Consider the following 18,149-nt stretch of genomic DNA (forward strand, 5'->3'; position numbering starts at 1 on the left):
CTCACACGGACCTATGTTAGTCTATGGGGCCGTGCAGACTGTCCGTGAGTTTCACGCAGCGTGTGTCCGCTGTGTAAAACTCACGACATGTCCGTTATTTGTGCGTTGTTCGCGCCTCACGCACCCATTGAAGTCCATGGGTGCGTGAAAATCACGCGCAGCACGCGGAAGCATTGTGTGTGACGTGCGTGATTCGCGCAACAGCAGTAAAGAATATGAATGAAAACCGAAAAGCACCACGTGTTTTTCTGTTTACAAACATAGTGTCATATTGATGGCGGTTGCGCGAAAATCACGCAACCTCGCATCATACACGGCTGACACATGGAGCTGTTAAGTACCTTTTGTGTGCGCAAAACGCAGCGTTTTTTGTGCGCAAAAAGACAAACGCTTGTGTAAATCCAGCCTAAGAGTTTTGTTTTTTTCTGAAATGCGCTTTTGCTGCGGGTTTTAAATGGCGAAAACCCACAACAACACAGCACCAATTACGCAAATACAATTGACATGCTGCTGATTTTCTGCAGATTTATTCTGCAGTTTGTAGATGAGATTTGCTCAAATCTCAAACACTGCTACTACTATAAGGCCTTATTCACACGAACGTATAATACATCCGTGCTACACGTGTGGAAATCACGCGCGTGGCACGGACCTATGTTAATGAATGGGGCCGTTCAGACTCTCAGTGAATTTCACGCATTGTATGTGCGCTGCATGAAACTCATGACATGTCCTATATTTGCCTGTGTTCCACGCTGCACGCACCCATTGAAGTGTCGCACGGAACTATGTTAGTCACTTCCGGGTGCTGCGCGCGAGTAGTAAAAAGAATGAATGAAAACAGAAAAGCGCCACGTGCTTTTCTGTTTGTAAACATTCATACAGAGTGTCATAATGATGCCGGCTGTGCGAAAATCACGCAGCCACGCATCATATGCTGCTGACACATGGACCTTTTGCGCGCTCAAAACGCAGTGTTTTTTGTGCGCGCAAAACGGACATGTCCGTGTGAATAAGGCCTAATTCATGGCTGAATTTCCACATAGAAAATTAGGTTGGAAATTCTGCAGTATTTACGTTATGCAAGGCTGGGGCTACACCCAGACTTTTTATCTCTTAGGGTATGTTCACACGGCCAAATTTCAGACGTATACGAGGCGTATTATGCCTCGTTTTACGACTGAAAATACGGCTCCAATACGTCGGCAAACATCTGCCCATTCATTTGAATGGGTTTGCCGACGTACTGTGCAGACGACCTGTTATTTACGCGTCGTCGTTTGACAGCTGTCAAACGACGACGCGTAAAAATACAGCCTCGTCAAAAGAAGTGCAGGACACTTCTTTGGACGTTTTTGGAGCTGTTTTCTCATAGACTCCAATGAAAACAGCTCCAAAAACGGACGTAAAAAACGCCGCGAAAAACGCCGCGAAAAATGCGAGTTGGTAAAAAAACGTCTGAAAAGCAGGGTCTGTTTTCCCTTGAAAACAGCTCTGGATTTTCAGACGTTTTTGTTGACTACGTGTGAACATACCCTTACCACAATCGCTGACCATGGCTATGCATTGAAAAGCTTGAAAATTTGGGATGTCAGAGCAATTTTAAAAAGTAGTAGCTATGGTACTTTTTTTCTCTTAGGGTGAATTCACAAGAGGCACATTTGATGCAGAAACAACACCATTCAGATGAATGGAACTGATTTTCAGTTGCAGAAATTTATTTCTCCCTAAGGGTATGTTCACACGGCAGCGTCCGTAACGGCTGAAATTACGGGGATGTTTTCAGGAGGAAACATCCCCGTAATTTCAGCCGTAACGGCATGTGCAGGTGCTTGAACGCCGCATCATTTACGGACGTAATTGGCGCTGCTATTCATTGGAGTCAATGAATAACGGCTCCAATTACGCCCCAAGAAGTGACAGGTCACTTCTTTGACGCGGGCGTCTATTTGACTGCGGCGCGTAAATATACGCCTCGTGTGAACAGACAAACGTCAGCCCATTGCTTTCAATGGGCAGATGTTTGTCAACGCTATTGAGGCGCATTTTTCGGACGTAATTCGGGGCAAAAATGCCCGAATTACATCCGTAATTAGTGCGTGTGAACATACCCTAAGGGTATGTGCACATAAGGGAAAACAGCTCCTGATTTTCAGGCGTTTTTTAAGCAACTGGCGTTTTTTACGCCTGTTTTTGGAGCTGTTTTTGTACAGAGTCAATGAAAAACGGCTCAAAAAACGGCTCGAGAAGTGACATGCACTTCCTTTTCGCGGGCGTTTTTTACGTGGCCATTTTTCAAAACGGGCGCGTAAAAAAATGGCCCGTCGGAACAGAACGCCGTTTTTCCCATTGAAATCAATGGGCAGATGTTTCGGGCGTTTATGGTACCAAAAACGTATGAAAATAAGCCGTATGCATACCCAATGTGTACAGTAGTTATAGCACTAGCCTAAGGCTGGGTTCACACGTGCACGTCCGTTACGGCTGAAATTACGGAGCTGTTTTCAGGAGAAAACCGCTCCTGAATTTCAGACGTAATGGCACGTGCAGGCGTTTTTTGCAGCGTCCATTACGGACGTAATTGGAGCTGTTTTTCTATGGAGTCAATGGAAAACGGCTCCAATTACGTCCCAAGAAGTGACAGGCACTTTTTGTAAAAAATGACCGTCGGCACAGTACATCATAAAACCCATTCAAATGAATGGGCAGATGTTTGCCGGCGCATTGGAGCCATATTTTCGAACGTAATTCGAGGTTAAAACGCTCGTAAATAGGTCGTGTGAACCCAGCCTAAGGCCGGATTCACACGAGCGTGTGCGTTCACGCGCAAAAAACGCAGCGTTTTGCACGCGCAAAAGGCACTTGAAAGCTCCGTGTGACAGCCCCGTATGATGCGCGGCTGCGTGCTTTTCGCGCAGCCGCCATCATTATGACATTCCGTTTGGATGTTTGTAAACCGAAAAGCACGTGGTGCTTTTCTGTTTTCATTCATACTTTTCACTGCTGTTGCGCGAATCACGCGCATCCCACGGAAGTGCTTCCGTGTGGTGCGCGTGATTTTCACGCACACATTGACTTCAATGGGTGCGTGATGTGCGAAATACGCCCAAAGAACGGACATGTCGTGACTTTTTCACAACGGACTCACGCAGCGTAAAAATCACGCACCTGTCGGCACGGCCCCATAGACTAATATAGGTCCGTGGTACTGTATTATATGCTCCAGTCCTGGTAATGCAGTCTCCAGTGTCTCCTATTATATATACAGTTCACATATCTCCCCTTGTGTATTACATGCTCTAGTCCTGGTAATGCAGTCTCCAGTGTCTTCTATTATATATACAGTTCACATATCTCCCCCTCTGTATTACATGCTCTAGTCCTGGTAATGCAGTCTCCAGTGTCTCCTATTATATATACAGTTCACATATCTCCCCTTGTGTATTACATGGTCTAGTCCTGGTAATGCAGTCTCCAGTGTCTCCTATTATATATACAGTTCACATATCTCCCCTTGTGTATTACATGCTCTAGTCCTGGTAATGCAGTCTCCAGTGTCTTCTATTATATATACAGTTCACATATCTCCCCCTCTGTATTACATGCTCTAGTCCTGGTAATGCAGTCTCCAGTGTCTCCTATTATATATACAGTTCACATATCTCCCCTTGTGTATTACATGGTCTAGTCCTGGTAATGCAGTCTCCAGTGTCTCCTATTATATATACAGTTCACATATCTCCCCTTGTGTATTACATGCTCTAGTCCTGGTAATGCAGTCTCCAGTGTCTCCTATTATATATACTGTTCACATATCTCCCCTTGTGTATTACATGCTCTAGTCCTGGTAATGCAGTCTCCAGTGTCTCCTATTATATATACAGTTCACATATCTCCCCTACTGTATTACATGCTCTAGTCCTGGTAATGCAGTCTCCAGTGTCTCCTATTATATATACAGTTCACATATCTCCCCTTGTGTATTACATGCTCTAGTCCTGGTAATGCAGTCTCCAGTGTCTTCTATTATATATACAGTTCACATATCTCCCCCTCTGTATTACATGCTCTAGTCCTGGTAATGCAGTCTCCAGTGTCTCCTATTATATATACACAGTACACATATCTCCCCTTGTGTATTACATGCTCTAGTCCTGGTAATGCAGTCTCCAGTGTCTCCTATTATATATACAGTTCACATATCTCCCCTACTGTATTACATGCTCTAGTCCTGGTAATGCAGTCTCCAGTGTCTCCTATTATATATACTGTTCACATATCTCCCCTTGTGTATTACATGCTCTAGTCCTGGTAATGCAGTCTCCAGTGTCTCCTATTATATATACACAGTACACATATCTCCCCTTGTGTATTACATGCTCTAGTCCTGGTATTGCAGTCTCCAGTGTCTCCTATTATATATACAGTTCACATATCTCCCCTTGTGTATTACATGCTCCAGTCCTGGTAATGCAGTCTCCAGTGTCTCCTATTATATATACAGTTCACATATCTCCGCTTGTGTATTACATGCTCTAGTCCTGGTAATGCAGTCTCCAGTGTCTCCTATTATATATACAGTTCACATATCTCCCCTTGTGTATTACATGCTCTAGTCCTGGTAATGCAGTCTCCAGTGTCTCCTATTATATATACAGTTCACATATCTCCCCTTGTGTATTACATGCTCTAGTCCTGGTAATGCAGTCTCCAGTGTCTCCTATTATATATACAGTTCACATATCTCCCCTTGTGTATTACATGCTCCAGTCCTGGTAATACAGTCTGATGTGCTCTCCATTATATATACAGTTTACATATCTCCCCCTCTGTATTACATGCTCCAGAATTGGTATTCCATTCTTCTGTCTCTCATTATATATACAGTTCACATGTCTCCCCCTCTGTATTACATTCTCCAGTCCTGGAAATGCAGTCTCCAGTGTCTCCTATTATATATACAGTTCACATATCTCCCCTTGTGTATTACATGCTCTAGTCCTGGTAATGCAGTCTCCAGTGTCTCCTATTATATATATAGTACACATATCTCCCCTTGTGTATTACATGGTCTAGTCCTGGTAATGCAGTCTCCAGTGTCTTCTATTATATATACGGTACATATATCTCCCCTTGTGTATTACATGGTCTAGTCCTGGTAATGCAGTCTCCAGTGTCTTCTATTATATATATACGGTACATATATCTCCCCTTGTGTATTACATGGTCTAGTCCTGGTAATGCAGTCTCCAGTGTCTCCCATTATATATACAGTTCACATATCTCCCCTTGTGTATTACATGCTCTAGTCCTGGTAATGCAGTCTCCAGTGTCTCCTGTTATATATACACAGTACACATATCTCCCCTTGTGTATTACATGCTCTAGTCCTGGTAATGCAGTCTCCAGTGTCTCCTATTATATATACAGTTCACATATCTCCCCTTGTGTATTACATGCTTTAGCCCTTGTATTGCAGTCTCCAGTGTCTCCTATTATATATACAGTTCACATATCTCCCCTACTGTATTACATGCTCTAGTCCTGGTAATGCAGTCTCCAGTGTCTCCTATTATATATACAGTTCACATATCTCCCCTTGTGTATTACATGTTCCAGTCCTGGTAATGCAGTCTCCAGTGTCTTCTATTATATATGCAGTACACATGTCTCTCCCCCTCTGTATTACATGCTCCAGTCCTGGTAATGCAGTCTCCAGTGTCTCCTATTATATATACTGTTCACATATCTCCCCTTGTGTATTAGATGTACCAGTCCTGGTAATGCAGTCTCCAGTGTTTCCCATTATATATACAGTTCACATATCTCCCCTTGTGTATTACATGCTCTAGTCCTGGTAATGCAGTCTCCAGTGTCTCCTATTATATATACTGTTCACATATCTCCCCTTGTGTATTACATGCTCTAGTCCTGGTAATGCAGTCTCCAGTGTTTCCAATTATATATACAGTTCACATATCTCCCCTTGTGTATTACATGTTCCAGTCCTGGTAATGCAGTCTCCAGTGTCTCCTATTATATATACAGTACACATATCTCCCCTTGTGTATTACATGCTCTAGTCCTGGTAATGCAGTCTCCAGTGTCTCCTATTATATATACTGTTCACATATCTCCCCTTGTGCATTACATGCTCTAGTCCTGGTAATGCAGTCTCCAGTGTCTCCTATTATATATACACAGTACACATATCTCCCCTTGTGTATTACATGCTCTAGTCCTGGTAATGCAGTCTCCAGTGTCTCCTATTATATATACTGTTCACATATCTCCCCTTGTGTATTACATGCTCTAGTCCTGGTAATGCAGTCTCCAGTGTCTCCTGTTATATATACAGTTCACATATCTCCCCTTGTGTATTACATGCTCTAGTCCTGGTAATGCAGTCTCCAGTGTCTCCTATTATATATACACAGTACACATATCTCCCCTTGTGTATTACATGCTCTAGTCCTGGTAATGCAGTCTCCAGTGTCTCCTGTTATATATACAGTTCACATATCTCCCCTTGTGTATTACATGCTCCAGTCCTGGTAATGCAGTCTCCAGTGTCTCCTGTTATATATACAGTTCACATATCTCCCCTTGTGTATTACATGCTTTAGCCCTTGTATTGCAGTCTCCAGTGTCTCCTATTATATATACAGTTCACATATCTCCCCTACTGTATTACATGCTCTAGTCCTGGTAATGCAGTCTCCAGTGTCTCCTATTATATATACTGTTCACATATCTCCCCTTGTGTATTACATGTTCCAGTCCTGGTAATGCAGTCTCCAGTGTCTCCTATTATATATACTGTTCACATATCTCCCCTTGTGTATTACATGCTCTAGTCCTGGTAATGCAGTCTCCAGTGTCTCCTACTATATGTACAGTACACATATCTCCCCTCTGTATTACATGCTCTAGTCCTGGTAATGCAGTCTCCAGTGTCTCCTATTATATATACAGTTCACATATCTCCCCTACTGTATTACATGCTCTAGTCCTGGTAATGCAGTCTCCAGTGTCTCCCATTATATGTACAGTTCACATATCTCCCCTTGTGTATTACATGTTCCAGTCCTGGTAATGCAGTCTCCAGTGTCTCCTATTATATATACTGTTCACATATCTCCCCTTGTGTATTACATGTTCCAGTCCTGGTAATGCAGTCTCCAGTGTCTCCTATTATATATACAGTACACATATCTCCCCTTGTGTATTACATGCTCCAGTCCTGGTAATACAGTCTGATGTGCTCTCCATTATATATACAGTTTACATATCTCCCCCTCTGTATTACATGCTCCAGAATTGGTATTCCATTCTTCTGTCTCTCATTATATATACAGTTCATGTCTCCCCCTCTGTATTACATTCTCCAGTCCTGGAAATGCAGTCTCCAGTGTTTCCTATTATATATATAGTTCACATATCTCCCCTTGTGTATTACATGATCTAGTCCTGTTAATGCAGTCTCCAGTGTCTCCCATTATATATACAGTTCACATACCTCCCCTTGTGTATTACATGCTCTAGTCCTGGTAATGCAGTCTCCAGTGTCTCCTGTTATATATACAGTTCACATATCTCCCCTACTGTATTACATGCTCTAGTCCTGGTAATGCAGTCTCCAGTGTCTCCTGTTATATATACAGTTCACATATCTCCCCTACTGTATTACATGCTCCAGTCCTGGTAATGCAGTCTCCAGTGTCTCCTATTATATATACAGTTCACATATCTCCCCTACTGTATTACATGCTCCAGTCCTGGTAATGCAGTCTCCAGTGTCTCCTATTATATATACAGTTCACATATCTCCCCTTGTGTATTACATGCTCTAGTCCTGGTAATGCAGTCTCCAGTGTCTCCTATTATATATACTGTTCACATATCTCCCCTTGTGTATTACATGCTCTAGTCCTGGTAATGCAGTCTCCAGTGTCTCCTATTATATATACAGTTCACATATCTCCCCTACTGTATTACATGCTCTAGTCCTGGTAATGCAGTCTCCAGTGTCTCCCATTATATGTACAGTTCACATATCTCCCCTTGTGTATTACATGCTCTAGTCCTGGTAATGCAGTCTCCAGTGTCTTCTATTATATATACAGTTCACATATCTCCCCCTCTGTATTACATGCTCTAGTCCTGGTAATGCAGTCTCCAGTGTCTCCTATTATATATACACAGTACACATATCTCCCCTTATGTATTACATGCTCTAGTCCTGGTAATGCAGTCTCCAGTGTCTCCTATTATATATACAGTTCACATATCTCCCCTTGTGTATTACATGCTCCAGTCCTGGTAATGCAGTCTCCAGTGTCTCCTATTATATATACAGTTCACATATCTCCGCTTGTGTATTACATGCTCTAGTCCTGGTAATGCAGTCTCCAGTGTCTCCTATTATATATACAGTTCACATATCTCCCCTTGTGTATTACATGCTCTAGTCCTGGTAATGCAGTCTCCAGTGTCTCCTATTATATATACAGTTCACATATCTCCCCTTGTGTATTACATGCTCTAGTCCTGGTAATGCAGTCTCCAGTGTCTCCTATTATATATACAGTTCACATATCTCCCCTTGTGTATTACATGCTCCAGTCCTGGTAATACAGTCTGATGTGCTCTCCATTATATATACAGTTTACATATCTCCCCCTCTGTATTACATGCTCCAGAATTGGTATTCCATTCTTCTGTCTCTCATTATATATACAGTTCACATGTCTCCCCCTCTGTATTACATTCTCCAGTCCTGGAAATGCAGTCTCCAGTGTCTCCTATTATATATACAGTTCACATATCTCCCCTTGTGTATTACATGCTCTAGTCCTGGTAATGCAGTCTCCAGTGTCTCCTATTATATATACAGTACACATATCTCCCCTTGTGTATTACATGGTCTAGTCCTGGTAATGCAGTCTCCAGTGACTTCTATTATATATACGGTACATATATCTCCCCTTGTGTATTACATGGTCTAGTCCTGGTAATGCAGTCTCCAGTGTCTTCTATTATATATACGGTACATATATCTCCCCTTGTGTATTACATGGTCTAGTCCTGGTAATGCAGTCTCCAGTGTCTCCTATTATATATACACAGTACACATATCTCCCCTTGTGTATTACATGCTCTAGTCCTGGTAATGCAGTCTCCAGTGTCTCCTATTATATATACAGTTCACATATCTCCCCTTGTGTATTACATGCTCCAGTCCTGGTAATGCAGTCTCCAGTGTCTCCTATTATATATACAGTTCACATATCTCCGCTTGTGTATTACATGCTCTAGTCCTGGTAATGCAGTCTCCAGTGTCTCCTATTATATATACAGTTCACATATCTCCCCTTGTGTATTACATGCTCTAGTCCTGGTAATGCAGTCTCCAGTGTCTCCTATTATATATACAGTTCACATATCTCCCCTTGTGTATTACATGCTCTAGTCCTGGTAATGCAGTCTCCAGTGTCTCCTATTATATATACAGTTCACATATCTCCCCTTGTGTATTACATGCTCCAGTCCTGGTAATACAGTCTGATGTGCTCTCCATTATATATACAGTTTACATATCTCCCCCTCTGTATTACATGCTCCAGAATTGGTATTCCATTCTTCTGTCTCTCATTATATATACAGTTCACATGTCTCCCCCTCTGTATTACATTCTCCAGTCCTGGAAATGCAGTCTCCAGTGTCTCCTATTATATATACAGTTCACATATCTCCCCTTGTGTATTACATGCTCTAGTCCTGGTAATGCAGTCTCCAGTGTCTCCTATTATATATACAGTACACATATCTCCCCTTGTGTATTACATGGTCTAGTCCTGGTAATGCAGTCTCCAGTGTCTTCTATTATATATACGGTACATATATCTCCCCTTGTGTATTACATGGTCTAGTCCTGGTAATGCAGTCTCCAGTGTCTTCTATTATATATACGGTACATATATCTCCCCTTGTGTATTACATGGTCTAGTCCTGGTAATGCAGTCTCCAGTGTCTTCTATTATATATACGGTACATATATCTCCCCTTGTGTATTACATGCTCTAGTCCTGGTAATGCAGTCTCCAGTGTCTCCTATTATATATACAGTACACATATCTCCCCTTGTGTATTACATGGTCTAGTCCTGGTAATGCAGTCTCCAGTGTCTCCTATTATATATACAGTACACATATCTCCCCTTGTGTATTACATGCTCTAGTCCTGGTAATGCAGTCTCCAGTGTCTTCTATTATATATACAGTTCACATATCTCCCCTTGTGTATTACATGCTCTAGTCCTGGTAATGCAGTCTCCAGTGTCTCCTGTTATATATACACAGTACACATATCTCCCCTTGTGTATTACATGCTCTAGTCCTGGTAATGCAGTCTCCAGTGTCTCCTATTATATATACAGTTCACATATCTCCCCTTGTGTATTACATGCTTTAGCCCTTGTATTGCAGTCTCCAGTGTCTCCTATTATATATACAGTTCACATATCTCCCCTACTGTATTACATGTTCTAGTCCTGGTAATGCAGTCTCCAGTGTCTCCTATTATATATACAGTTCACATATCTCCCCTTGTGTATTACATGTTCCAGTCCTGGTAATGCAGTCTCCAGTGTCTTCTATTATATATGCAGTACACATGTCTCTCCCCCTCTGTATTACATGCTCCAGTCCTGGTAATGCAGTCTCCAGTGTCTCCTATTATATATACTGTTCACATATCTCCCCTTGTGTATTAGATGTACCAGTCCTGGTAATGCAGTCTCCAGTGTTTCCCATTATATATACAGTTCACATATCTCCCCTTGTGTATTACATGCTCTAGTCCTGGTAATGCAGTCTCCAGTGTCTCCTATTATATATACTGTTCACATATCTCCCCTTGTGTATTACATGCTCTAGTCCTGGTAATGCAGTCTCCAGTGTTTCCAATTATATATACAGTTCACATATCTCCCCTTGTGTATTACATGTTCCAGTCCTGGTAATGCAGTCTCCAGTGTCTCCTATTATATATACAGTACACATATCTCCCCTTGTGTATTACATGCTCTAGTCCTGGTAATGCAGTCTCCAGTGTCTCCTATTATATATACTGTTCACATATCTCCCCTTGTGCATTACATGCTCTAGTCCTGGTAATGCAGTCTCCAGTGTCTCCTATTATATATACACAGTACACATATCTCCCCTTGTGTATTACATGCTCTAGTCCTGGTAATGCAGTCTCCAGTGTCTCCTATTATATATACTGTTCACATATCTCCCCTTGTGTATTACATGCTCTAGTCCTGGTAATGCAGTCTCCAGTGTCTCCTGTTATATATACAGTTCACATATCTCCCCTTGTGTATTACATGCTCTAGTCCTGGTAATGCAGTCTCCAGTGTCTCCTATTATATATACACAGTACACATATCTCCCCTTGTGTATTACATGCTCTAGTCCTGGTAATGCAGTCTCCAGTGTCTCCTGTTATATATACAGTTCACATATCTCCCCTTGTGTATTACATGCTCCAGTCCTGGTAATGCAGTCTCCAGTGTCTCCTGTTATATATACAGTTCACATATCTCCCCTTGTGTATTACATGCTTTAGCCCTTGTATTGCAGTCTCCAGTGTCTCCTATTATATATACAGTTCACATATCTCCCCAACTGTATTACATGCTCTAGTCCTGGTAATGCAGTCTCCAGTGTCTCCTATTATATATACTGTTCACATATCTCCCCTTGTGTATTACATGTTCCAGTCCTGGTAATGCAGTCTCCAGTGTCTCCTATTATATATACTGTTCACATATCTCCCCTTGTGTATTACATGCTCTAGTCCTGGTAATGCAGTCTCCAGTGTCTCCTACTATATGTACAGTACACATATCTCCCCTCTGTATTACATGCTCTAGTCCTGGTAATGCAGTCTCAGTGTCTTCTATTATATATACAGTACACATATCTCCCCTTGTGTATTACATGCTTTAGCCCTTGTATTGCAGTCTCCAGTGCCTCCTATTATATATACAGTTCACATATCTCCCCTACTGTATTACATGCTCTAGTCCTGGTAATGCAGTCTCCAGTGTCTCCTATTATATATATGGTTCACATATCTCCCCTTGTGTATTACATGCTCTAGTCCTGGTAATGCAGTCTCCAGTGTCTTCTATTATATATACAGTTCACATATCTCCCCTACTGTATTACATGCTCTAGTCCTGGTAATGCAGTCTCCAGTGTCTCCCATTATATATACAGTTCACATATCTCCCCTACTGTATTACATGTTCCAGTCCTGGTAATGCAGTCTCCAGTGTCTCCTATTATATATACAGTACACATATCTCCCCTTGTGTATTACATGCTCCAGTCCTGGTAATACAGTCTGATGTGCTCTCCATTATATATACAGTTTACATATCTCCCCCTCTGTATTACATGCTCCAGAATTGGTATTCCATTCTTCTGTCTCTCATTATATATACAGTTCATGTCTCCCCCTCTGTATTACATTCTCCAGTCCTGGAAATGCAGTCTCCAGTGTTTCCTATTATATATATAGTTCACATATCTCCCCTTGTGTATTACATGATCTAGTCCTGTTAATGCAGTCTCCAGTGTCTCCCATTATATATACAGTTCACATACCTCCCCTTGTGTATTACATGCTCTAGTCCTGGTAATGCAGTCTCCAGTGTCTCCTGTTATATATACAATTCACATATCTCCCCTACTGTATTACATGCTCTAGTCCTGGTAATGCAGTCTCCAGTGTCTCCTATTATATATACTGTTCACATATCTCCCCTTGTGTATTACATGTTCCAGTCCTGGTAATGCAGTCTCCAGTGTCTCCTATTATATATACAGTTCACATATCTCCCCTACTGTATTACATGCTCTAGTCCTGGTAATGCAGTCTCCAGTGTCTCCTATTATATATACAGTTCACATATCTCCCCTTGTGTATTACATGGTCTAGTCCTGGTAATGCAGTCTCCAGTGTCTCCTATTATATATATAGTTCACATATCTCCCCTTGTGTATTACATGCTCTAGTCCTGGTAATGCAGTCTCCAGTGTCTCCTATTATATATACTGTTCACATATCTCCCCTTGTGTATTACATGCTCTAGTCCTGGTAATGCAGTCTCCAGTGTCTCCTATTATATATACAGTTCACATATCTCCCCTACTGTATTACATGCTCTAGTCCTGGTAATGCAGTCTCCAGTGTCTCCTATTATATATACACAGTACACATATCTCCCCTTGTGTATTACATGCTCTAGTCCTGGTAATGCAGTCTCCAGTGTCTCCTATTATATATACTGTTCACATATCTCCCCTTGTGTATTACATGCTCTAGTCCTGGTAATGCAGTCTCCAGTGTCTCCTGTTATATATACAGTTCACATATCTCCCCTTGTGTATTACATGCTCCAGTCCTGGTAATGCAGTCTCCAGTGTCTCCTGTTATATATACAGTTCACATATCTCCCCTTGTGTATTACATGCTTTAGCCCTTGTATTGCAGTCTCCAGTGTCTCCTATTATATATACAGTTCACATATCTCCCCTACTGTATTACATGCTCTAGTCCTGGTAATGCAGTCTCCAGTGTCTCCTATTATATATACTGTTCACATATCTCCCCTTGTGTATTACATGTTCCAGTCCTGGTAATGCAGTCTCCAGTGTCTCCTATTATATATACTGTTCACATATCTCCCCTTGTGTATTACATGCTCTAGTCCTGGTAATGCAGTCTCCAGTGTCTCCTACTATATGTACAGTACACATATCTCCCCTCTGTATTACATGCTCTAGTCCTGGTAATGCAGTCTCAGTGTCTTCTATTATATATACAGTACACATATCTCCCCTTGTGTATTACATGCTTTAGCCCTTGTATTGCAGTCTCCAGTGCCTCCTATTATATATACAGTTCACATATCTCCCCTACTGTATTACATGCTCTAGTCCTGGTAATGCAGTCTCCAGTGTCTCCTATTATATATATGGTTCACATATCTCCCCTTGTGTATTACATGCTCTAGTCCTGGTAATGCAGTCTCCAGTGTCTTCTATTATATATACAGTTCACATATCTCCCCTACTGTATTACATGCTCTAGTCCTGGTAATGCAGTCTCCAGTGTCTCCCATTATATATACAGTTCACATATCTCCCCTACTGTATTACATGTTCCAGTCCTGGTAATGCAGTCTCCAGTGTCTCCTATTATATATACAGTACACATATCTCCCCTTGTGTATTACATGCTCCAGTCCTGGTAATACAGTCTGATGTGCTCTCCATTATATATACAGTTTACATATCTCCCCCTCTGTATTACATGCTCCAGAATTGGTATTCCATTCTTCTGTCTCTCATTATATATACAGTTCATGTCTCCCCCTCTGTATTACATTCTCCAGTCCTGGAAATGCAGTCTCCAGTGTTTCCTATTATATATATAGTTCACATATCTCCCCTTGTGTATTACATGATCTAGTCCTGTTAATGCAGTCTCCAGTGTCTCCCATTATATATACAGTTCACATACCTCCCCTTGTGTATTACATGCTCTAGTCCTGGTAATGCAGTCTCCAGTGTCTCCTGTTATATATACAGTTCACATATCTCCCCTACTGTATTACATGCTCTAGTCCTGGTAATGCAGTCTCCAGTGTCTCCTATTATATATACTGTTCACATATCTCCCCTTGTGTATTACATGTTCCAGTCCTGGTAATGCAGTCTCCAGTGTCTCCTATTATATATACAGTTCACATATCTCCCCTACTGTATTACATGCTCTAGTCCTGGTAATGCAGTCTCCAGTGTCTCCTATTATATATATGGTTCACATATCTCCCCTTGTGTATTACATGCTCTAGTCCTGGTAATGCAGTCTCCAGTGTCTTCTATTATATATACAGTACACATATCTCCCCTTGTGTATTACATGCTCTAGTCCTGGTAATGCAGTCTCCAGTGTCTCCTATTATATATACTGTTCACATATCTCCCCTTGTGTATTACATGCTCTAGTCCTGGTAATGCAGTCTCCAGTGTCTCCTATTATATATACAGTTCACATATCTCCCCTACTGTATTACATGCTCTAGTCCTGGTAATGCAGTCTCCAGTGTCTCCTATTATATATACACAGTACACATATCTCCCCTTGTGTATTACATGCTCTAGTCCTGGTAATGCAGTCTCCAGTGTCTCCTATTATATATACTGTTCACATATCTCCCCTTGTGTATTACATGCTCTAGTCCTGGTAATGCAGTCTCCAGTGTCTCCTGTTATATATACAGTTCACATATCTCCCCTTGTGTATTACATGCTCCAGTCCTGGTAATGCAGTCTCCAGTGTCTCCTGTTATATATACAGTTCACATATCTCCCCTTGTGTATTACATGCTTTAGCCCTTGTATTGCAGTCTCCAGTGTCTCCTATTATATATACAGTTCACATATCTCCCCTACTGTATTACATGCTCTAGTCCTGGTAATGCAGTCTCCAGTGTCTCCTATTATATATACTGTTCACATATCTCCCCTTGTGTATTACATGTTCCAGTCCTGGTAATGCAGTCTCCAGTGTCTCCTATTATATATACTGTTCACATATCTCCCCTTGTGTATTACATGCTCTAGTCCTGGTAATGCAGTCTCCAGTGTCTCCTATTATATGTACAGTACACATATCTCCCCTCTGTATTACATGCTCTAGTCCTGGTAATGCAGTCTCAGTGTCTTCTATTATATATACAGTACACATATCTCCCCTTGTGTATTACATGCTCTAGTCCTGGTAATGCAGTCTCCAGTGTCTCCTATTATATATATGGTTCACATATCTCCCCTTGTGTATTACATGCTCTAGTCCTGGTAATGCAGTCTATAGTGTCTTCTATTATATATACAGTTCACATATCTCCCCTACTGTATTACATGCTCTAGTCCTGGTAATGCAGTCTCCAGTGTCTCCCATTATATATACAGTTCACATATCTCCCCTACTGTATTACATGTTCCAGTCCTGGTAATGCAGTCTCCAGTGTCTCCTATTATATATACAGTACACATATCTCCCCTTGTGTATTACATGCTCCAGTCCTGGTAATACAGTCTGATGTGCTCTCCATTATATATACAGTTTACATATCTCCCCCTCTGTATTACATGCTCCAGAATTGGTATTCCATTCTTCTGTCTCTCATTATATATACAGTTCATGTCTCCCCCTCTGTATTACATTCTCCAGTCCTGGAAATGCAGTCTCCAGTGTTTCCTATTATATATATAGTTCACATATCTCCCCTTGTGTATTACATGATCTAGTCCTGGTAATGCAGTCTCCAGTGTCTCCCATTATATATACAGTTCACATACCTCCCCTTGTGTATTACATGCTCTAGTCCTGGTAATGCAGTCTCCAGTGTCTCCTGTTATATATACAGTTCACATATCTCCCCTTGTGTATTACATGCTTTAGCCCTTGTATTGCAGTCTCCAGTGTCTCCTATTATATATACAGTTCACATATCTCCCCTACTGTATTACATGCTCTAGTCCTGGTAATGCAGTCTCCAGTGTCTCCTATTATATATACTGTTCACATATCTCCCCTTGTGTATTACATGTTCCAGTCCTGGTAATGCAGTCTCCAGTGTCTCCTATTATATATACAGTTCACATATCTCCCCTACTGTATTACATGCTCTAGTCCTGGTAATGCAGTCTCCAGTGTCTCCTATTATATATATGGTTCACATATCTCCCCTTGTGTATTACATGCTCTAGTCCTGGTAATGCAGTCTCCAGTGTCTTCTATTATATATACAGTACACATATCTCCCCTTGTGTATTACATGTTCCAGTCCTGGTAATGCAGTCTCCAGTGTCTTCTATTATATATACAGTTCACATATCTCCCCTTGTGTATTACATGCTCTAGTCCTGGTAATGCAGTCTCCAGTGTCTTTTATTATATATACAGTTCACATATCTCCCCTACTGTATTACATGCTCTAGTCCTGGTAATGCAGTCTCCAGTGTCTCCTATTATATATATGGTTCACATATCTCCCCTTGTGTATTACATGCTCTAGTCCTGGTAATGCAGTCTCCAGTGTCTTCTATTATATATACAGTACACATATCTCCCCTTGTGTATCACATGTTCCAGTCCTGGTAATGCAGTCTCCAGTGTCTTCTATTATATATACAGTACACATATCTCCCCTTGTGTATTACATGCTCTAGTCCTGGTAATGCAGTCTCCAGTGTCTTTTATTATATATACAGTTCACATATCTCCCCTACTGTATTACATGCTCTAGTCCTGGTAATGCAGTCTCCAGTGTCTCCTATTATATATATGGTTCACATATCTCCCCTTGTGTATTACATGCTCTAGTCCTGGTAATGCAGTCTCCAGTGTCTTCTATTATATATACAGTACACATATCTCCCCTTGTGTATTACATGCTCTAGTCCTGGTAATGCAGTCTCCAGTGTCTTTTATTATATATACAGTTCACATATCTCCCCTACTGTATTACATGCTCTAGTCCTGGTAATGCAGTCTCCAGTGTCTCCTATTATATATATGGTTCACATATCTCCCCTTGTGTATTACATGCTCTAGTCCTGGTAATGCAGTCTCCAGTGTCTTCTATTATATATACAGTACACATATCTCCCCTTGTGTATCACATGTTCCAGTCCTGGTAATGCAGTCTCCAGTGTCTTCTATTATATATACGGTAAATATATCTCCCCTTGTGTATTACATGCTCTAGTCCTGGTAATGCAGTCTCCAGTGTCTCCTATTATATATACAGTACACATATCTCCCCTTGTGTATTACATGCTCTAGTCCTGGTAATGCAGTCTCCAGTGTCTTTTATTATATATACAGTTCACATATCTCCCCCTCTGTATTACATGCTCTAGTCCTGGTAATGCAGTCTCAGTGTCTCCTATTATATGTACAGTTCACATATCTCCCCTTGTGTATTACATGCTCTAGTCCTGGTAATGCCGTCTCCCATTATATATACAGTACACATATCTCTCCCCCTCTGTATTACA

The 18,149-nt window shown here is 41.3% G+C and overlaps 1 protein-coding gene across 5 annotated transcripts in view; it reads left to right on the plus strand.

Annotated features, from left to right (window-relative positions):
- The window catches only part of SHANK3 (SH3 and multiple ankyrin repeat domains 3), a 424,536-nt gene that overhangs the window by 108,193 nt on the left and 298,194 nt on the right, over nt 1-18,149 (plus strand). The gene's annotated exons all lie outside the window — the stretch shown is intronic.

The sequence above is a fragment of the Rhinoderma darwinii genome, chromosome 3 (assembly GCF_050947455.1).
Source record: "Rhinoderma darwinii isolate aRhiDar2 chromosome 3, aRhiDar2.hap1, whole genome shotgun sequence".
Classification (NCBI taxonomy): Eukaryota; Metazoa; Chordata; class Amphibia; order Anura; family Rhinodermatidae; genus Rhinoderma; species Rhinoderma darwinii.